At 44.3% G+C, this 22,303-nt stretch overlaps 1 protein-coding gene across 4 annotated transcripts in view; it reads right to left on the reverse strand.

Moving 5' to 3' along the window:
• The window catches only part of IFT81 (intraflagellar transport 81), a 144,933-nt gene that overhangs the window by 84,427 nt on the left and 38,203 nt on the right, over positions 1 to 22,303 (reverse strand). The window contains exons 1-2 of one of the 4 annotated variants that reach the window (XM_049698445.1): positions 19,985 to 21,732; positions 800 to 998 (exon numbers count right to left, since the gene is read on the reverse strand). The gene's annotated coding sequence lies outside the window, so the exon portion shown is untranslated. Of the gene's footprint in view, positions 1 to 38; positions 197 to 799; positions 999 to 19,984; positions 21,733 to 22,303 lie in introns of those variants that run through there. The other 3 variants (XM_049698444.1, XM_049698443.1, XM_049698451.1) reach the window with 3 other exon arrangements.

Consider the following 22,303-nt stretch of genomic DNA (forward strand, 5'->3'; position numbering starts at 1 on the left):
GTTTGGGGGAGCTTCCGACCGCGGCTTGGCGAAGTTACCTCAAATTCTCCTCACGAAACCACTTCCCCCCCCGGAGGCATCCGGGCTCTAGTGAGTTCCTAGGGACGAGCTCCTTGGCAACGGTTGCTAGGCCGTGGACACATCACTTCCGGGGGCGGGAGGGTCGGCGCGTTTCCGCGAGGCCCCGGGCGCGCGCTCTGTGGCCAAGGCCCTGGAGGCGAAAGGCGGAGGCGGGGGGGGCTCACCTGCAAACTAGGTTCACAGGTTCTGAGCCACTGCGGACAGCTTAGAGAGTTGGGGGTTGTTACCGTGGCAATAAACTTTCCCAAGCGTCCTGCAGTTTGCAGTTTACGAAACACTCTCTTCGTTTTTCACCCATGTTAAATTCGTGTGCTCTTTCCTCCTTCCCTCCTTCCTGCTTTCCTTCCCTCCTTACTTCACCAAACATCGGTGATGACATCTTTGAGGCAGGGCCAGTGGGATTCGGGTTGAGAAAGCATTTGGCCTGGGCTTCAAATTTAGATTTTTGACATAAGTATCTCCAAATTAGGTTACACGTAGGAACAATTGTAGTCTCTTCTGTGAATTGTAGATTAACAGAAGGCACATTCATCATAGAGATGTCAGCTTCTTTGTCACATTATTGAGCCACATAGCCCGTACTGGGAATTAATTTTTTTCATCCAGAGTTTCTTTAATATTCTGAGAGCCTAAAAAAAAAAAAGGAAATGGCCTAAGGCTCTCTTTGGCTTCTGAGAGTCTATTTTTAGGCACCTGCAGAAATGAATATAGTTCTTACATTTTCATGCGGTTCACGTTCTACGAGGTAGGCGTGGGGGGCGGAGATCTTCATGTCTAGATCACAGAGGAGGCCAGGAAGACTGGAGCCGAGAGAATCCCGGGACTGCACTAACTGGCTTCAGGGGAGAGTTTAATTGATGAATGGTATTTTGAACTGCCCCTATTAGGGTGGAAACCACTGTACTCCGTGATGTCAGCTGGCAATGGAGAAATGAGAAGAAAAAAAAATGAAATTCCTCACACCCTGAAAACTTAGTTGCCTGCTCAAACATCTTGGAAGAAACCAACTACAGATTTAGCATCAGACTTACAAAATAAAGCAAGACAAAAAAAAAAAATTCCATATTAGGCATCTCCTGTAGGCCCTGCTCTTTGCTGGCTGCTGGGGATGCAGTGGAAGGCAGGGAATTACCTGGCCCCTGTCCTCACGGAGCTGACAGTCTATGCAAGAAGAGAGACAATTGAACAGGCAACACCAATATAACTATGACAAATGCTATAAAGAAGGACCCAATGATGAGAGAGTCCAGATGAAGGGTCACAAGTTTATTTGGAGCTGAAGGGATTGTACTGTTAGGAGAGGTTCCATCGGACAATGTGACGTTTAAGGGTCAGTAAAAATTAGCCAAACAAGAAAGGGGAGAGTTTTTTGGGCAGAGGGAACAAAACATTCCAAGAAGGGTACATTGCTGGCTGCAGGGCGCTTGGAGAGAAACTAAGACAGGTCCCAGCTCACAGATGCTCAAGACTAGTTGGAGGAGGCAACACTTAAAACCTTGAAAAATTAAATAACTCTGAGAGAAACAATAAAAGATGCAAACAAGGGATTATATAATTACTTGATCCTATTGGGTGTGTTAGGAGATTCTCCTGGCTCCCTGGATTTGGGTATTGGATTGCCATTGTATGGCCTCACGTGAGATGTCTTTTCTTCATCTCTAAAATGTGGCTATAATAATACGAGGATTACATGAGTTGATATGGGTTTAGCGATTAGAACAGTGCCCGATACTGGTAGAGCTAAGGACATTTTACCTTTTTTGTCCCCTTTTTTTAAAAAAAATGAGATGGTTAGATTTGCTCCTTCTATAGTCTAAAGATGTCAGCTATACAAAGGTAAGAGTGGCTTTTCTAGTAGTTTTTAGTTCCTCCTCTGCCTGTTGCTGCTATTACAGTTATAAGAACGTGTCAATTCAAGTAAGCAATGGAATCTACTCTTTGCACTCAAACTTGATTTTGTGCTTAATGTGATTGCTCTGGAACACAGGAAAGAATTGGAAGCCAGTCTGCATGCTTCCTGGGGTCCATATACTGAGAAGCTTATATTCCAATCTGAAGCAAAGAAGAGAGACATTGAGCAGCCTTGCACATGTTGGGTCCCTGCCTATCTGTCAGACCCACACACAGACCAAAGGAAGACTTGTAACCACCCCTTGATTCATTTAAGATAAAAAGATTCATTGAGGTATCCAAGAAGAGCTTACCAAGCAACAATTTCACAACAGTGGAGGCATTGCTGAGTACATCCCAAGTTTAGCCACACACACGAAGGCTTTTTTTTCCTTAGATGCTTTACTGAGTCTTCCTTGTAAACCCCCAAAGCTGCCTCTTGGCTGAACTATAGTTGACCCTTTTAACAGGTGAAGGGAAGTCTCAGTCATGTGAGACAGCCTCTCTGAAAGATTCCCACTCCTACCCTGACTCTTTTTTTTTAATAGCTTATTAAGATATAATCCATAAGGGCTTCTCTGGTGGCGCAGTGCTTGAGAGTCCGCCTGCTGATGCAGGGGACACGGGTTCGTGCCCCGGTCCGGGAAGATCCCACATGCCGCGGAGCGGCTGGGCCCGTGGGCCATGGCCGCTGAGCCTGTGCGTCCGGAGCCTGTGCTCCGCAACGGGAGAGGCCACAGCAGTGACAGGCCCGCGTACTGCAAAAAAAAAAAAAAAAAAAAAAGATATAATCCACATACATACAATCCACCCATTTAAAATATACAATTCAGTTGCTTTTAGCATCTTTACAGAGTTGTGCAACCATTACCACTATCTAATCCAAGAACATTTCATTACCCCAAAAAGAAACCCCATTCCCTTTAGCCATCATCTCCCAGTTTGCTTAATGTGATTAAGCAAACCCACCACCACTTCTCAGCCCCTGGCAGCCATTAATCTGCTTTCCTTCTTTATGGACTTGCCTTTTCTGGACATTTCATATAAATGGAATCATAAAGTATGTGGCTCTTTGTGTCTGGCTTCTTTCACTTAGTTGTAATATTTTCAAGGTTCATCCAAGTTGTAGCACATATCAGTACTTCATTCCACTTTATGGTAGAATAATATTTCATTGTATGGATTTTTGTTCATCCATTTATCTATTAATAGACATTTGGATTGTTTCCACCTTTGGGCTATAAAAAACAGTGCTGCTATGAACATTCATGTACATAACTCCACTGTCTCATGGATAAAGCACTTCCATTAGCTAAGTCAGGTAAGCAGGGTATGCACATCAGGGACATGGGTAAATGGAGGGGTGGCCTTTCTTGGATTTGTCTTTTCCTTTCAATTCTTGTTAATTTTGTCTTCTTGGGTGCTCAAGGTTGCAGACTATGGGACCTAAGATATGGATTCTTTAGCAGTTTTTGGTTGTAAAATCAGACTGTTGTTGAAACCTACTCTACCCTTGCTACCAAAGCACTAAAAGAAAATGCTGTTATTTGGTATTATCCTTTAAATGTTCACCAGCCACCAGTGGAGGAGAAGGTGGGGAGGAGTGCGGAGGAGATGAGAGAGAAACTGGAAGCTGCCCCTTCTAGCTCCCTTATTTAACCTTATAGATACTGCAAAGACCATCCACAGCTGTGAACCTCTGCTCTGGTTATTCAGAGGGGAAAAAAAAATCACTCCTGGTCAAGTGTTTTTTCAAGACTGAGTTTAGTACTAGATAAAAAAAATAAGGAGAATGGTCATTATTTCATGTAATTGTAAAGTCCAAGGAAATCACTACCTTCAGGTATGGTTTGATCCAGGAGCTCAGTGATGTCATCTTAACTTTCTTTCTCCCTCCATCTTCCTGTCTCTCATCCCCACTTTTCTCTGAATGGGCTGTTGGGAGCAAGAGGCTTACATTCTTCAAGCATAGCATCCTCAATAAAAGTAGAATCTTTGCTTCAATAGTTCCAGCAATTTCCCAGTGCAAATTCTCATTGGTCTGAAATGTGTCAGATCATTCTTGAATCAACTGTTATGACTCTGCTGGACACAGTAATTGATTGGGTAAGGGTGGTTTCCCAAAAGAAAGGGCTGGATTTTCTTACCAGAGGTAGAGACACTGTGCAAACAAGAACAACAGATGTCCCGTTCAGGTGGTCAGGGAAGGTGGTTAAATCTCAAAAGTTGGGTAAGCAAAACCAGAAATGAGTCTGCTTATTGTGGAGAGTTTGTGTGTTAGTGCGAACCTTCTCCCTGATTTCCTTCCAACAAATTATCTTTCTTCAATGCAGACTCCCATCATGGGCCAAATGAGGTCTTGGGATAACAGCAGACCTTCCAAATCCCTGTAAAAATCTGAGGATGCCATGAACTTAATGTCTCCAGCCCCTTCTTATTTCAGAACTTTCAAACAAGAACTTTCCTGTGCAGAGTACAGGGAAGCCAAGCCAATTTTCTGTTTTTGGTATTAAATTTAGACCTTTCATCCTGACCATGAGATATTTCTGGATTCTGCATGAGTATTCAGCGAATGCCAGTGTTCAAGATGCTATCCCATCTGGGGCTACTCTGCACACTGCCCACTTTATCTCATTCTTTTAAAACTGGGAAAAATGACCCAGACATAGGAACAAATTCAGAAGTAGGTTATTCCATTATCCATTAATTGTCATTTAATGCCTTTGCCATCTAGGTTATTTGGAGATGAAAGAAATTAAATTTAAACCGAAACCTGAATTGAGCTTTGCAGAGACCCTAAATTGTCTCTGCTCTGGCGATTTAATCCTGTGGGTATGTTTAGCAGCAGAATGTGCTTTCCTAAAATGTTAAAAGGTAAATAATATGTGAAAAGTTAAACTGCATGGATGGGATTCCAGAGGTCTTATTAAATGCGTGCCTGGTACTACATTTTTGTCAAATGGTTTTTTAAAATGGATTTTGTAAGATTAATGGGTAATGTAGAGGAGCCAAAATAATATGCAATTCATATTAGTTCTTTGGTTATAATTATGGGCTGAAAAATAGAATGCACCTAACATTCTTACTGTGCTCAAATAATAATTATAGCATCACTTATTGAGCGCTTACTGTATGTCAGGGACTTTGTTAAATACTTCACGTATGTGTCAGAATTTATTAAAATGTTAATTTATGTGTGTACTCCTTCTGTTTCCCCTCCTCTTGAAGCAATTTGCATTGCCTTGAGTTTTACAGGCTGAAATTAGAAACAGTACTTATGCCTTTTGTAAAGGTCTGAAGTCTTTAGAGGAGCTTATACTGGTTGTCCTCAAGGGGGGAGTGGAGAGGAAAGTTCCTATTAGAGTAAGAAGAGAGTAGAGAGATGCTAAGAAGATTGGGAAAGGATCACAGGTGGTAAGTTTGGGGCAGCTCTTGAGGAGGCCACACCATCAGTCCGGTGGCTTCCAGTGTGGCCCAAGCTTTCCTTGTCCCAGGTCTGACATAGAAGCATCAATGCCATTGGACCTAAAAGGACCAGGCAGCCTGGGATGATGGGTGGGTGACCAAGCAAGCACCACGATGGGCCATCAGCAGAAGACTGCAAGTGATTCTCTGAGGCCTTGTCACTGCAAAAGAACCCAGAGACTTGCAGCCCCCAGGAAGTGTGTGAGGGAGAGATGCTCAGTAATGACAGGATGGGGGCTCAGAGTTGGATTTCAGTTGATTATAAAATAATATACTTCCTCTAGCAAATCTGAGTTGTGAACTAAAATGAGTGACCTCTGCATCAGTCAGCTTCCTGGCAGGATAAAGATGGCACATTCTGGACAACTGATGAGAGCTTAATAAAGGACTATGTATAAAGGTGTGGGTGGGGTTTAGGGAAACCAGCAAGGGTCCAGCAACAAAGGCAGCTATTGCATCCCTAAACCTGAAGCAGCCAGAGAAGGGAACAGGCACCAGAAGCCCAACACAGCAGCTGTATGGAAAAGGTTACCCAACAGGAGGCTTTAGATACAGCCAGTCTTGAACTCACTCTCCTTCCACTCTCTGATCTCCTGCCTGGCCTTCCCTTGGCTAAACCCAACAGGGAACCAAAGGAGCAGGCAACCCCTTGAAGACCATCCATGCAGACTGGCCTCCCAAGGGAGAAAATGGCAGAGTGGGGATCTGGAGGGGCAGATGGACTGAATTATAAATTGAATTATACAGTCAAAATGATGGGCAGGAAGGCCCTGTGAGGCCACCCAAGCCACCGCCGCATCTCTAAGCTTCCCTGGTTCTCCAGCTGAAGATCTAGGCATCGGTGGAGTTAGGTCTAATTCTATTTCTGCACACTGCCCACACCCACGTCATCTCATTTAATCTTCACAATAGGTCTGCAAGGACAGTATTGCTTTTTCCATTTTGTAATTAAGGAAACTGAGTCCTGGAGAGTTAATAGAGGGCCCAAGGTCACATAGCCAGCAGCTGGCTGAGCCAAGATTCACACACAGGTCTCCCTGATCCCAAAGCTATTTACACCAACCCACTAAACTGTCTCAAAACTGGCTCAGCGGAGTCTGGAAGAAGGATCATAAATCAGGCCGCTGAGGAAAAGTGATTTTCTGTGTGAGGCAGAGGGATTTTCTATGTGTGAGGGCCAGGGTTAACATGCTATCTGGCTTTCTCTGCCTACAAGGGCTTTGCCAAGGAAACTCTTTTCTTTCCCAGGTAGGGCTAGTGGTTTGAAATACAAGCGCTTACCCTGGAATCAAAGAGGGAGAAGATGGAGAGAAAACACTTGGCTGATGATGGGAAAAAAGTGTATTTTCATTTCAGATGCCTTTCAAGTTCTTTTTTTTCCAGCTGAGTGTTGGTGTATTTATAGAATTCAGGGGGAGTATTTAAGGGTAACCAGCAGTGGAGCTGCATTTTGGGACATCAGGAAGCTCAGAATCATGCAGGAAAATGTTGATGGGGTGGGACAAGAAAAGGCCAGGAGCAGCAGGGCACAAATCTTCTTCTTCATGTTGTCAAGACCTTTTCTCCCTTCTGGGATGATGACGTCAAATCAAGGTCTATAAGAGTGCTATAGATGGAATATAGAATCAAAATGACGGGCAAACGGATGGAAGGCTGAACAATTTGTGGTATAAACATACGGCAGAATATTATTCAGCCATAAAAAGAAATGAAGTATGAATACATGTTGCAACAGGGATGAACCTTGAAAACACCTTAAGTGAAAGAAGCCAGACACAAAAGGCCACATATTGTATGATTCCATTTATATGAAATGTCCAGAGAAGCCAAATCCATAGGACAGAATGCAAGCTGGTGATTGCCAGGGGCTGGGGCGGTGGTGGGGGTGGGAGAATGTGGAGCAAAGGCTTCAAGGGTATGGGATTTTCTTTGAGGACGATGGAAACCTGGAAATAGACAGAGGTAGTGGTTGCACAATACTGTGAATGTACCAAATGCCACTGAATTTTCCCTTTAAAAAGGTTAATTTTATGTTATGTGAATCTCACCTCAATTTTTTAAAAAAATGATGGGCAGTCAGGCCCTTAGGAGGTCACCCCAAGTCTTCCAAGCTGTGTTTGCTCCCTATGGTTGAAGTTCCAGGAGCTGCATGGTATAAGGTCTGATTTCATTCTAGGTTTCCCTTCTCTCTCTACTCCTCCGACCACTCGTTTCCATTCAGTTGCTCAGACAAAACAAACCCATCCCAGCCTCAAGATCTTTGCACCGCTGTTCCTTCTGCCTGGCCGTTCTTTCCCCAGATCTTCACCAGCCTGGATCTGTCTCCTCAGCCAGGTCACAGCTCAAATGTTAGTTTCTCATCTAACATCTGAGGAGGTCAGGAGGTCTTTCCTGACGCTGTTACTTAAAGTAATACACCCACCAGTCATTCTCCATCATTGTGCTCTGCAGACTGTCCGTTATGGCCCATTAGTGGGTACTGAAATCAGTTTAATCATTAAATCAGTTTAATGTAAATCATGATTAACATTTTTAAAAACTGAAATTAAGTGTAATAGAAAATATCACACAGAATAAGGGTAAATATTTCTTTGACAGAAATATTTTTGCTGCATTCAAACCACTCCAAATTTATTGGCTTAAAAACAATACCTTTTGGGACTTCCCTTGTGGTACAGTGGTTAAGAATCTGCTGCCAAAGCAGGGGACACAGGTTCGAGTTCTGGAACGGGAAGATCCCACATGCTGCGGAGCAGCTAAGCCCGTGCACCACAACTACTGAGCCTGTGCTCTAGAACCCGCAAGCCACAACTACCAAGCCTGCGTGCCACAGCTACTGAAGCCCATTCTCTGCAACAAGTGAAGCCACCTCCCACCTCAATGAGAAGCCCGCACACCACAACGAAGAGTAGACCCCGCTGGCCACAACTAGAGAAAGCCCACGCGCAGCAACGAAAACCCAATGCAGCCTAAATAAATAAATATTTTTTAAAAAAACCCTTTCCCCCCACAAGTCTGTGGATGAGCTCAGCTGGGCAGCTCTTCTGCTCCATGTGGTATCTCCTGGGTCATCATGTGACTAAGTTAGGCTGGGAGCTTGTCTGGGGCTGGAACATCCAAGATGGCTTCCCTCCTTTCTGGGGTCTCAGTGCTGGCTGCCATTTCTCCCTCGTGTGGACTCTCTCTTTCTCCTTGTGGTGTTTCATCACTCAGTGGTCTAACCTGAGCTTCTTTACATGGCAGCTGGGTACTAATGGCATAAAAGTGAAAGCCACCAGGCCTCTTAAAGCTGAGGCCCAGAACAAGTACAGTGATCATTTCCATTGGTCAAAGCAAGTCATAAGACCCTCTCGGGTGCAGAGTCCTAACCACTGGACTGCCAGGGAATTCCCTAGACTCTACCTATTGACTGGGGAGTGGCATGTGCATACCAGGAATGATGCTTGCCAAACTGCTGGCAGATATCTTCACAGACAATCTACCACAGCTGTTCTGTGAAAGTTTCATTTCTGCTTAATGAACATGCATGGGTGTTCACTGGGTCACACAATAAGCATATTTCTTGCTGTGAATCACAGTCAAAAGGTTTAAAAAACACACTTCTTCCACATCCCTTTTTTAATATCTTCCATAGCACTTAGTACTCTCAGAACTTAATTTACTTTATTATGTCACCCCCATGAGAATATAAGCTCTCTGAGGGCTTGTCTGTCTTGTTCACTGCTATATCCCCAGCACCTGTCAGGGCCTGGCACCTAATTGGTGCTTAATAAACATCTGTTGTTGTTGAATAGGTAGTAAGAGTTATTATTAGGTGCTGAGCAGTTAAAAGAATTATCTCATTTAATTCGTTTAACACATTTGAGCTCCTACTGTGTGCTGGTGAGACAACAGTGAACAAAACAGACAATAATTGCTGCCACAGAGTTTACATTAGACTAAGATACTAGAATAGTATTGAGTAGATTTGTTGATGTTATTTTGACAGATAAGGAAACTGAGAGTCAGAGGACTCAGTCAATTTACCCAAGGTCACATAGCTAATAATTTCACCCTGATACCTGGCTCTTCTCTACCCTGCCGCAGAGGCTGGGCTTTGCCCAGAGATGGGCCTAAGTGGTTACTGATCTCAATTCCTGCAACTGCTTCTCTGAAGGATCAGACATCTTTCTGGGAATCAGGCACAAGGTAGTGGGAAGAGGAGAGTCCCATGACCTCAGGGTCCCTGCCTTCCCCACTCCCTGCCCCCCCCCCCACTCCGTGATGACGTCTCACACCTGGGGTGTTGCAGATTTGAGCCACAGGTCTCAGTCACCCCCGACTGTCTTATCGGCATGTGACATCCCCAAGTGGCTGGGGCCTGCAGGCCTGGCAAAGAATGCAGCCCGAACAAAAATAAACCTGCCACATTCTTTGGCAGCCCCCTGCCCCTTCCCGCTCTCCAGCCATCCATCCTCACAGCAGAGCCTGCCAACGAAGGCCGAGAGAGGGAGAACAGGGTGCAGGAAGTACTGCTGCAGTCCAACCCTGAGAAAGAGAGGGAGAGGGGAAGAGAGGAAGAGAAAGAGAGAGAGAGATCACCTTATATGGGAACGTGCGCAGACAATATGTGGCAATGGCTTAGAGGGCAGCAGAGGTCAGATACCAGACAGATGGAAGAAATTAAACATGGGACAGAGAGTGTTCCTGGGCCCTGAAAACAGCTCTTGTTTCACAGCGAGTTCGCACAAAACCTGGCCCGTTTTCCTTTTTAGCCTAGGCCAAGCAAGATTTGCGTCCTAAACGCTACATGACTTTGAATCAGGCCCCTGACTCTGGCTGGCCGAGGTCTCAATCCTCTCAAGTCATTTCTCTGACGAACAAAATTCCTCTTTGCAAAAAAAAAAAAAAAAGACGGGGCCTGTTTCCCAAGAGTTTCCAATACCTCTCCAAAGCACATAAATTTGCTGTTAGTGAGTAAATACCCCTTCATTTCGCATTCATTCATTCATTCAACAAATATTGAGGACCAATTATACCCCATGCACTGAGCCAGGGTCTGGAAAGACAGTGTTGTTGTTGATGATGATGATGATGATGATGATGATAATAGTCGTAATAATAATAATAATAGTTAACGTGTTGATTTGCACTCATCTGGTAATGTTTCAGTTCATAATAATTTACTTAGTACCTTCCATGTTCTAGTCATTGGTGATACTGAATGTTGACCTAGAATCATCTGGTCCCTGCCCTTGTGGAGTTTACAAGGGAGTGGGGGAGTAGAAGTGACAGATATTGAACAAGTGATCCCCCTGGATCCTCACAACAGTTTTTTGAGTTAGCTACCATTACCATCTCCATTTTATACGGGGTTTTTCAGCTTCAGCGTTACGGACATTTTGGGTTGGATCATTCTGTGCTCTGTGTGTGTGTGTTTGGGAGCGGCTCTGTGCACTGTAGGATATTTTGCAATATCCCTGGCCTCCACCCACTAGGCATCAGTAGCAATAACCAACACCCTCAGTTCCTCCAGTTGTAACAACCAAAAAATGCCTCTAGACATTGCCAAATGTCCCTGGGGGGCAAAATTGCTTCTGGTTGAGAATCACTTTTTTCAACAGATGAGGAAGTAGGAGGGGTTATAAAACTTCCTTAAGGTCATACCACTGGCATGTAGGGCTCACACCTCCGTCATTTTGATTCCAAAGCCCACGGGCCTAACCATTACAGTGTGAAAACCTGTATCCTTGACAACAGATGACTCTGGGTTTGGATGATTGTAGACCTCACTAGCTCATTTCACAAAATGGAAGTCATCTGTGTTAGTTCAGATCCTCTGAGAAGCAGATACCACGTTGAGCACAAATTTGCAGATTTACTGAGGATTTATTTATTTATGCCTATAAGGGATAAAGGGCAAGGGAGTGAGAATAGGCAAGAGGCTGTTCAGACTGTGATGCTGGTCTGATACCTTGGAAGGAGAGGGGGACAGAAGGATTGGGTAGGAAGAGCCTTGGACAGCAGCACAGTTCTAAGAAAGTTTTGGCCATGCTGAAAGGGAGTTCCCCAGCCACAGTCAGCTGTGAGAGGGATTCCAAGTCGGGCAGCAATGGGGCTTCACTAGCACTCGCAGTGTGCTCTGTTATTGGCTGGGAGCAGCCCGGGGAGGTATGGCCTTGGCATGAGCTTGGTGGATCCAGAGGGGTGGGAACTAGTGCTGTCAGTCAACCATGCTCTTTGAAGCAGACACTCAGGAAGGAGTTCTGAGTGGTGCACTCCAACCATGGCTGCCACATCATCAGAGAAGTGCTGCCCAGTAGTTACAGTCACCTTAAGACAAGGAGATAAAGGCACTGGAGATGCAGTGGGCAAAAAAGCCAGGTTGGCATCCTTTAAGCAAAAGGGTTCATTTTCCTTGCAATGTCTTAAACTTCTTAGTGAACTTTGAAGTCAGCTCTAACTTGGGTACCATCAGCAAGGAGGTAAAGAGTGCAGTCTTGAGGGTCTAGTTTGTAGTTTGTGAAAGTGGGCACTCTCTGAGCCTCAGTTTCCCCATGCATGTAATGGAGTTAACCTGCTTTATCTCATAGGGTTGATGTGAGGATTGAATGAATGTTCATGGAATTGCTTTTCAGAAGAAGATGGAGGTCCTCCTGCACAAACTTTCTGCCCATCCTTTGGTTTTGTAAGGACATCTCCCTGCTAGCCACCCTCTCATCCTTCCAACTAAGATTCATCTTGGCATATACCCAAGGAACAACAAACTAGCATCCCCAGGGCTAAGTATGACAGATAGGCAAGTTGTGTTTGGCTCACAGAGCACTAAACAAACAAACAAGCAGAATGAACCAACATCTGAAAATTGAGATATTTCAGGATGAGGCCAATCAAAACCAGTGAGACTCAATTGCATTTGTTGGGACTGTCTGGATTTCTGGAAATCTGGATATATATGTGGAAGCTTGGCTTAAGCTGAGAAGAGGCTTCCTGCTTCAATGGGACATGCACTGACCTGTTTGCCACAGTTCCCCCTGCTCCTTAACATGTGTGATCCGGAAGCCACTGTCAGTTGCTGATTATCGTCACGTTTGTGCTGCCGTTCTTCCTAGAATAACATTCCTTTGTCTCGTGTACCTATTGAAGGGGAACGTGTAGACCAGGAAGCCTATGTTCTTTCTTGTATCTGCTCCTACTTCACTCACTTAGACCATCTCCTGGTGCCTGTAGCATCCAAGTTTACCTTTAAGCTTGCCATCCTTTTAAGCCCTTCTGGAATCTTCTTCCTAAAATTATCCCTGCAATTTCATAAGAAATCTCTACATTACACCTAGAATCTTCCCCCACCACTGACTCCTTCCTCTAGCCTTCCCACTATGCACCAGTCTTCTTCTCCACACCCACCTCCCCTGCCTTGTTCCTGGGACATTGCCTTCCTCTCATGGGAAGGCCACCCTCATACCCTCTTTCCTGATTCAAATTGACTTCAAGACCCAGGTCAACCCCCGCCCCGATTCAACCATGCCGGGCTACAATGAAATTGTTCTGGGAACTCCTAGTACAGTGAGAATCTGAACCACACACACCAGCACTCAGCTCCATAGCTGTTGAATGAATGAATGAGGGGATAATCTACATGAGTTGCAATAATTAGAAAGCAGGGTCAAGATTAGGACAAAATAAACAAAAATGTTAGTGGGAGCTATTTTGATAGGTTATGGGTGATTCTGGCTTTTCTTTATTCCTTTTAGTTTTTCCTACAATTGAGAAAAAAAGATAATAGTGAAAAGGAAGTAATGTGAGTCTGGTTTAAACATCTAGACTATAAGCAAGGTGAGGGCAAGGACCAAGTGTTAATTCTGATATATCCTCCTAACTCCCAGCAGCAGGGCACACACAGTGAGCTAGGGAGAGCTCCCTGGGAGCTAAATTAACAGCACCAGGGCTTATAACAGAGACTGTCGATTCGCTTCTCGAAAGCTTCTTAGTGAAGATGTCCCCCTTTCCTCTTTCAGACTCTCCAAACCCCAATTTTGTGTGGTGTCCCCTGCCTCTTCTTCACTGCCGTGTGCTTCATGGAAGAAGAGTCCAGTCCCAACCCCTGCACTGATCAGTCTAGCCCAGGGTTTCTCAACCTCAGTACTATTGACATTTTGGGCAGGATAATTCTGCTAATCTTGTTGAGTTGTTGTACGTGCCACCTTGGAGTTTACTTGTTATATGAAGTAAAATTTTCCTTAATGTTGAAGTGTTTAAGCTAATTTGAGTTGTGCCTTTCTGTTGCAGCATCTTAACCAACCCAGGGATGTCTTAAAGACATTGCACTCACATACAAATAAAACGACCATCAAAAACAGTGATGATCTGGGTGGTTGAGGGCAGATATCAGCATCTGGAGTTGGGGATAGGTGTGTCAATTAATAGTCCCTTTTTTTTTTTTTTTTTTTTTTGCGGTACGCGGGCCTCCCACTGCTGTGGCCTCTCCCGTTGCGGAGCACAGGCTCCGGACGCGCAGGCCCAGCGGCCACGGCCCACGGGCCCAGTTGCTCCGCGGCACGCGGGATCGTCCTGGACCGGGGCACGAACCCGAGCCCCCTGCATCGGCAGGCGGACCCCCAACCACCGCGCCACCAGGGAAGCCCCTAATAGTCCCTTTTGAGTACCATTGCTGATCTAAAGCTATTCCAGTTCTACGTGAAATTTCTGATAACCTGTGCAGATGCTGAGACAGAGAGAGAGGAGTTTAATTTCTTTTGCAAAACAAGGAGCAATATCTGGACTCGAACCCACTATGTCCCATCATATGAAAACTGCTGCAAAACACCAAGTTCTGTAGTTGTTAAGCTAATATTTCTGGGAGTCTACCAAACAGCCTCTAAGATGGAGCTGATTAAGAAAATGCTAAGCCAAATGGCATAACCTCTAGAAGCCTCAGTTTTCTCATCTGTAAGCTGGGGAGAACAAGAGGAGAATCCCCTGGTATTGAGGATCAGAAAATACTTCATGAACCATAAAGAAGGTAATGTGTTATCAATACTAAGCAGACAAGACATACAGCAATGCTGTTCCTAAAATTGGAATGTTGTAAATTTAGGATGTGGTATGAACAAAATTATCTGTTGATTGTTTGTATGTAGTCTTGTTAAATTTCTTATGCTTCTGAGGTTCTGCTTTCTCATTTGTGTACTGGGGCAAGACCTCATTCTGACTGTGTGCTGAGGATAAAATAAGGCTCTTTGAAAAAGAGAAACATACTACTATCATTATTTCACCACAGTTTTCTTGCCCCGGGTCAGATGATAGCAACAGGGCAAACAAGACTTGCAGGCACGGACTCTACAGTGAATGTCGGCTCACCGCTACCCTCTACTGGTCATTAGCGGTGCACAGGTAGATACAGAGAAGAGAGGGTCCTTGGAGAGGGACCCCAGGAAACTGAGGCTCAGAGAGGGAAAGGGACTTGCTCGAGGGCATGGAGATAGTCTTGGACAGAACATTTGGGACTCCTGATTCTTAGCTTTTTCCAAAGGGAGAAAAATGAGAGCTGGAAACTCATTATGGCTTCACTCTTGCTAAGTTCTCACGAGCTTTTCTAGATAGTCTGATTGGGACTTTTCTCTCCTGTTCTTCCCTCACCACCCAAACTGCTTGGACTTCCCATCCTTTTCTTCATACCAAGGTGGCCACCATCGGCCCTGAGGCTAAGAGTCCTGTTGGGTGCTGGGTGCTTCACAAAAGTGATCTCAGATCCTTACAACTGCTTTATAAGGTAGGCCGGGAAACTAAAGCTCAGAGAGATTAAGACTCTTGCCCAAGGTCCAACAGCAAGTAAGCACAGGAACCAGGATCTCAACTCTCACCTGAGACCCCAAAGCCCACATTCTACCTGCCACCAAAACACAAAACAAAGCAAAACATCATGGCAACTTGTGTTGAAGACATGATTAAAGGTAATCTTGTGGTTTTTTTAATGCCCCAAATGGCATTTGCTGGGCAGACATATGATGAAGCAACAAAAGAGGGAAATTTTTTGAGCACTACCACATACCAGTGACACTCATATATATTATCTATCAATTCTCCGATGACACATATATGATCTTGAATCCTGTCAACAATATTGAGTCACAAATGAGGAAATTGAGTTAAAAGAGATTAAGAAATTTGCCTAAAGTCACTTGGTGAAAGCTGGCATTCAGACTCTAATCCTCCTGCTTGGTGTTAGTATATAAACAAATTATGCTCTTAGAAGCATAAATAGAGGAGAGTATATGGTAGCCTGTGTCAGGCTAGACTGCAGGCCTCCCCTCCACAAAACCCCTCAGGCTCTCCTATAAACCATTTTCTTCCTGGAGGCCTCAGGATTTGAAGTCCTCCTGATCTGAGTTCAAACCCCTTTCCTTTTTTTTTTTTTTTTTTGAATTTTATTTTATTTATTTTTTTTATACAGCAGGTTCTTACTAGTCATCCATTTTATACACATCAGTGTATACATGTCAATCCCAATCTCCCAATTCATCCCCCACCACCACCCCCCGCCACTTTCCCCACTTGGTGTCCATACATTTGTTCTCTACATCTGTGTCTCTATTTCTGCCCTGCAAACCGGTTCATCTGTACCATTTTTCTAGGTTCCACATATATGCATTAACATACGATATTTGTTTTTCTCTTTCTGACTTACTTTACTCTGTATGACAGTCTCTAGATCCATCCACGTCTCTACAAATGACCCAATTTTGTTCCTTTTTATGGCTGAGTAATATTCCATTGTACACATGTACCACATCTTCTTTATCCATTCGTCTGTTGATGGGCATTTAGGTTGCTTCCATGACCTGGCTATTGTAAATAGTGCTGCAATGAACATTGGGGTGCATGTGTCTTTTTGAATTATGGTCAAACCCATTTCTGAGCCCTACTATGTGCCAGGCCCTGGCTGGGTATATATTTAATTTAATTCTTGAGAGAACACTGCGAGGTAGATAGCAATTATTATCCCTATTTTACAGGTGAGCAGATTGAAGCTCTGAGAAGTACAGTTGACTGTTGAAAAACATGGGTTTGAACTGCCTTGATGCACTTCCACAAAGATTTTTTTCAATAGTAAATACTACAGTACTTCATGATGCATAGTTGATTGAATCTGCAGATGTGGACAAACCACAGATACGGAGGGTTGACTCTGTATATACTCGGATTTTCAACTACGAGGACAGTCGATGCCCCTAACCCCTGTGTTGTTGAAGGGTCAACTGTATCTTGCTCAACTATGTGGGCGAGCCCAGGTGTTGATAATTTGCCAATATTCTATGTGATATTCTCTGCATGGTCTTATTCTTCCCCATTAGCATACAGGAAAATAGAGTTAAAGACAAGTGAAAATGACTTGCCTCAGGGCCTTTGCACTTACTGTTCCCTCTGCGTGCAGTGCTCTTCCCAGACATCCTGGTGGCTTGCTCCCTCATCCTCCTAAGGTCTTCACTTAAAAATCATCTTCTGGGACTTCCCTGGTGGCGCAGTGGTTAAGAATCTGCCTGCCAATGCAGGGGACACAGGTTCGAGCCCTGGTCCGGGAAGATCCCACATGCCGCGGAGCAACTAAACCCGTGCACCACAACTACTGAGCCTGCGCTCTAGAGCCCACGAGCCACAACTACTGAAGCCCACGTGCCCTAGTACCCGTGCTCCACAACAAGAGAAGCCACCACAGTGAGAAGCCCGCGCACCACAACGAAGAGTAGCCCCTGCTCACCGCAACTAGAGAAAGCCCACACACAGCAACGAAGACCCAACACAGCCAAAAATAAAAACAAATAAATTAATTAATTTAAAAAGAATGTGATATAGCCACTCAATGGAATATTACTCGGCCACAAAACGGAATGAGCTACTGATACACTCTAAAACATGCATGAACCTTGAAAACATTACACTAAATGAAAGAAGCCAGTCACTAAAGACCACGTAGTGTATGATTCCATTTATGCGAAATGTCCGTAATAGGTAAATCCATGAAGACAGAAAGAAAACTGGTGGTTACAAGAGGCTGGTAAATCCATAGAGACAGAAGGTAGATTGACAGTTGCCAGGGGCAGGTGGGGAGGAGGGAATGGAGACTGACTGCTTAGTGGGTAAGGGTTTCCTTTTGGGGTGATGAAAATGTTTTGGAACTAGATAGAGATGGTGGTTGCACAACACTGAGAATGTACTAAATGCCACTGAATTCTATACTTTAAAATGCTTAATTTTATGTTGTGTGAAGCTCACCTCAATTTTACCAAAAAGTTCAACCCTAAGCACATCTTATCTTCCTTCCCTGTTTGATTTTTCTCGGCAGAGCACATGGCCCTCTCACATACTATATATTAGTATCTATTGTTCATCCTGTTTCTTTAGAATATAAACACCAAGAGGGTAGGGATTTTGATCTCTTTAGTTATCTCACCCCAAAGAGTCCCTGGCACTCTGTAGGTATTCGTTGCATAAATGAAGTAGAAAAAGTGTGGTGATGAACCAGAGTCCCGCCCCACCAACCCACCCCGCTCTCTAATTCTAACGGGCTCTTGATCCTCAAGCAAATTAACAGTAATCTTCAGTATGGGCTCATTTTTTCCTCCTTTTCCTAAAGAGCTAAATCCATAGGCTCTCAGCTCAGCTCTTTAAACCCTTCTCTGCAGAGAGTCTGAGAGAAGAGGGGCAGGAGAGGAGACAACGAATCCATCACTATGTGGAGAAACACTGTCCGCTCTGCCGCTCTGTGGCTGCCCGCAGCAATTGATTGTAACCCCAAACTGATGCTGTGAGGCCATCTTTTCCCCCAGCCAGGAGGACATCATTCCCAGCTGCTGCACAGGTGGCTCTTCAGGAGGGATATTTACAGGAACGAGTCAATAACCATTTATGAACAGCCATTCTGACACAGCTGTATACCAGGCACTTGGCCGAGTTACAAATGTAAGATATAATCATTCATTTGATCATTCATTCACTTATGTGGTTATCAAACATTCATTGAGCACCTACCATGGGTCTTACATTATGGCCCTTGATTTCAGTTTACAATTGAATTTACAGCCAAGGCACCAACACAGTATAGACCAGAGTTTCTCAACCTTGGCACTATTGACATTTTAGACCAGACAGTTCTTTGCTGTGGGCGTTGATCTGTGTATTGTCGGATGTTTAGCAGCATCTCTGGCCATTAGATGCCAGTAGCATCTAATCCCCTCCCTCAATCATGACAACGAAAAATGTCTCCAGACATTGCCAAATGTCCCCTGGGGGTGAACAATCACCCCTGTAATGAACCACTGGTTTAGATGAGTATTTTTTCCCCAAACCCAGATAAACCACAATTATCAGAGAGAAGAAAAACACATTTAAAATTATTTTTGCTGTTCAATCTTTCCTCTCTGTCTCTTTCTGTCTCTCTCTGTCTATTTCTTTCTGTGTCTCTGTCTCTTTCTCTATCTCTCTGTCTCTGTCATTCTCTGTCTCTGTCTCTTTGTCTCTGTCTCTCTGTTTCTCTCTCTATGTATATACATATATGTATATATTCTTTCTTTTGCTAGTTAAATTGGAAAGGGAGAGCATAACAGCTAACATCTGTAAAGGGCATATAGTGTTAACTTTATTATAATAATAATTATTATGAACCTGCACCATTCAACACTTTAAGTCCTTTATCTCGATTACTCTCACAACCACCCTACGAAGAAGATGCCATCAATGCCCATTTTACAGATGAAGAAATTGAGGTTCAGAGGTGTTAATCAACTTGTCTAAGGCCACACTGAGAGTAATGGGCACAGTTAGTGTTCAAATCCAGTTCTGTATGATTCCAAAACACGAGCTTTTCACCACCACATTACATATTCCCAGCTCCTGGCACAGAGCCTTGCACATAGTAGGTGTTCAGTAAACATTTGTTGTCTGAATTAATAAACAAAGGGATGGGGAAAGGATTGTAAGAAAGGTCTGGAGAAGCATAGGCTCCTACTTTGGGGCCTGATGCTCAGGAGGGACATGTACTATTTTACTTCTTTCTATTATTCATCCATCCACCAGTCCATTGGTCTATCCATCAATCCATTCATTCATTCACCAAGCATTCCCTGAAAACGTGGGTTGTGCCTGCTACCTAGGTGGGATTCTGGTTTCAAGATACTTGAGGAGACATGACATGTGTTCAGAAATAATTGCAACCTCAGGTTCAAAGTGATAAGCCATATTGTGAAGGTACACATAAAGGTTCTACTAGTCAAGACTCTTTTGGTTCAAAGTGATAGGAGGGTCTGCTTCAACTGGCTTAAGCAGAAAAGGGAAGTTACTCGCTCCTGAAACTAGTCAGGCCTTCTGGCATGGCTTGATCCAGATGTTCAAATAATGTCATCAGGAATCCCTCCATCATTTCCCTCTGGATTTCTCTGAATTGACTTCATTCCCTGCTGCCAAATGGCCACCAATAATTTTCGGCCCATATCCTACCAGCTTAGCAACTCCAGCATAAAGAGAGCACCACTGTTTCAGTAATTTTAACCAAAGTTCCAAGACATATCAGACTGACCTGGCTCACATGTCCAGTCTTGAACAGAGCACAGTAGCAATGACGAAGTGTCTCAGACTGGTCCTGGATCCACTCCTGGGGCCTGTGGGTGGGGACAAAATCAACTGAGAATGTAGAAGGCACGGTTCTGTCAAAGGAAAACCAGAAGAGAAAATAAGGCCAGACAACAAAACCAACAGATGTCTACTCCAGGTATGATGGGGGTTCAAAGGAGAGAGCAGCCTCTTTTAGCTGGCAGATCAGGGAAGACTTTTTGGATCTTGTGGAGTCTGTGAGCTTTGATATTACCTAAGGAACCCAGAACAGGACACAGCCTAGGAACTGATTGGAGACTCCAATACTCCACACCCAAGACTTTGACTTTCAGACACCCCCGTCAGTGCCAAGATAGGGCCCATTCCCTTGGGAAAAACACAAATAGGTCATTATTTACCTGGGCAAATAAATTCTCTATAGAGCTCTTCCCAGGCTGGGCCATATTACATGCCTTATAGCTGTCCAGGTCCCCTATGAACACAAAGATTTCCTTCCGCATGTGGGAGAGGCTACTCATTCAGCTCCAGGTCAAAGGACCATTCCATTGGTACCAGTGGCAGGAACTCTTGCTTGTCTTTCAATATCCATTCTCCTTTCTCAAGAAAAGTAAGAAAACTCCTGATCCAATTTTAAGCAAGCAACATGGTCAAACAGAATAAGGACTACATTTCCCACCTCTTGTTGCAGGTAGGTGTGGTCACGTGACTAAGTTCTGACCAATGAGCTGCAAGTGGCAGTGACAGGCCACGCCCTTGAAGGGAGGAACATGCCCTTTCTTTCTCCTTTCCTCCTTCTTCCATCCTTCTATTTGGAATTTGATCCTGATGCGGAGCCATTTTTGACCATGCTGATGAGGGCAACACCCTAGCGATGGGTCCCTGATGAATTCATTGCTCAGAACCGCCATACCAGCCCTGGACCATTTTCATCCAGACTGCATGTGAGAAAGAAATCAATTTCTACCTTATTTAGGCTACTGTTATTTGGGGTCTCTATTGCATGCAGTTGAGCTCTGTATCCTAACTGATATAGTGCCTGTATCTGGACATTTCCAATGACCTTTGGGCAGAGAAGGGGAAAAAATAAGGATGTACATCCTTGATAAATGCTAGTATGAGAGTGCACTACCTCATTTAATCACCAGGACACCATAAGGTAGATATTACCATCCCCTTTTACAGATGGGGAAAATGAGGCTCAGGGAGGTTAAATAACTTTCTTCAGATCACATAGAAGTGGCAGAGTTGTGATATATGCTCAGAACCACCTATTCAAATTAGCTCCAGAAAATGATTTTCATATTAAAGACATAGTTCTCATGGAATCTCCTACAAAATCTATAGCCTTAGGAAGGGCAAGAATCAGGGTGATTCCAGGGACCACATCAGTTAGAGCTGGAGGACTTTCACCCTAGAGCTCCTCCTTTTACTTGATTCCCTTAATGCCTTTGTATCTTAATTTAAATTCTTTTTTAAAAAAATATTTATTTATTTATTTGGCTGTGCCAGGTCTTAGCTGCAGCATGGGGGATCTTTTAGTTGTGGCATGCGGGATCTTTAATTGTGGCACACGGGATCTTTAGTTGCGGTGTGTGAACACTTAGTTGTGGCCTGTGGGATCTAGTTCCCTGACCAGGGATTGAACCGGGGTCCCCTGCATTGGGAGCGTGGAGTCTTAGCCACTGGACCACCAGGGAAGTCCCTTAATTTATATTCTTTATTTTTAAAATTAATTTAGTTATTTATTGTGGCTGCGTTGGGTCTTTGTTGCTGCAATCAGGCTTTCTCTAGTTGTGGCGAGTGGGGGCTACTCTTTGTTGTGGTGCGCGGGCTTCTCATTGCAGTGGCTTCTCTTGTTGCGGAGCACAGGCTCTAGGTGTGTGGGCTCCAGTAGCTGTGGCACGTGGGCTCAGTAGCTGTGGCTCACGGGCTTAGTTGCTCCATGGCATGTGGGATCTTCCCGGACCAGGGCTCCAGCCCATGTCCCCCTGCATTGGCAGGTGGATTCTTAACCACTGCACCCCCAGGGAAGCCCCTTAATTTGTATTCTTGATAGAGAGATTCCAATTGGTCACTGGCCAGCCACTGTGCTGACTCTGCTTGGCAGTTGCCCATCCTGGTCCAATCAGCCCTGGTTAGGGATATGAAGGCCTGCTGATTTCAGGTTGAGCTAGAAGAAGTTAGGCATGGCAGAAAAATTTATAATCTCTGCTAAAATTCAATCTTTGAATATTGGGTTATTGAACCTGGGCATAGAGCAACCACTCTCCTTGTCTTCTAGGAG

The sequence above is a fragment of the Orcinus orca genome, chromosome 15 (assembly GCF_937001465.1).
Source record: "Orcinus orca chromosome 15, mOrcOrc1.1, whole genome shotgun sequence".
In the NCBI taxonomy this organism is placed as follows: Eukaryota; Metazoa; Chordata; class Mammalia; order Artiodactyla; family Delphinidae; genus Orcinus; species Orcinus orca.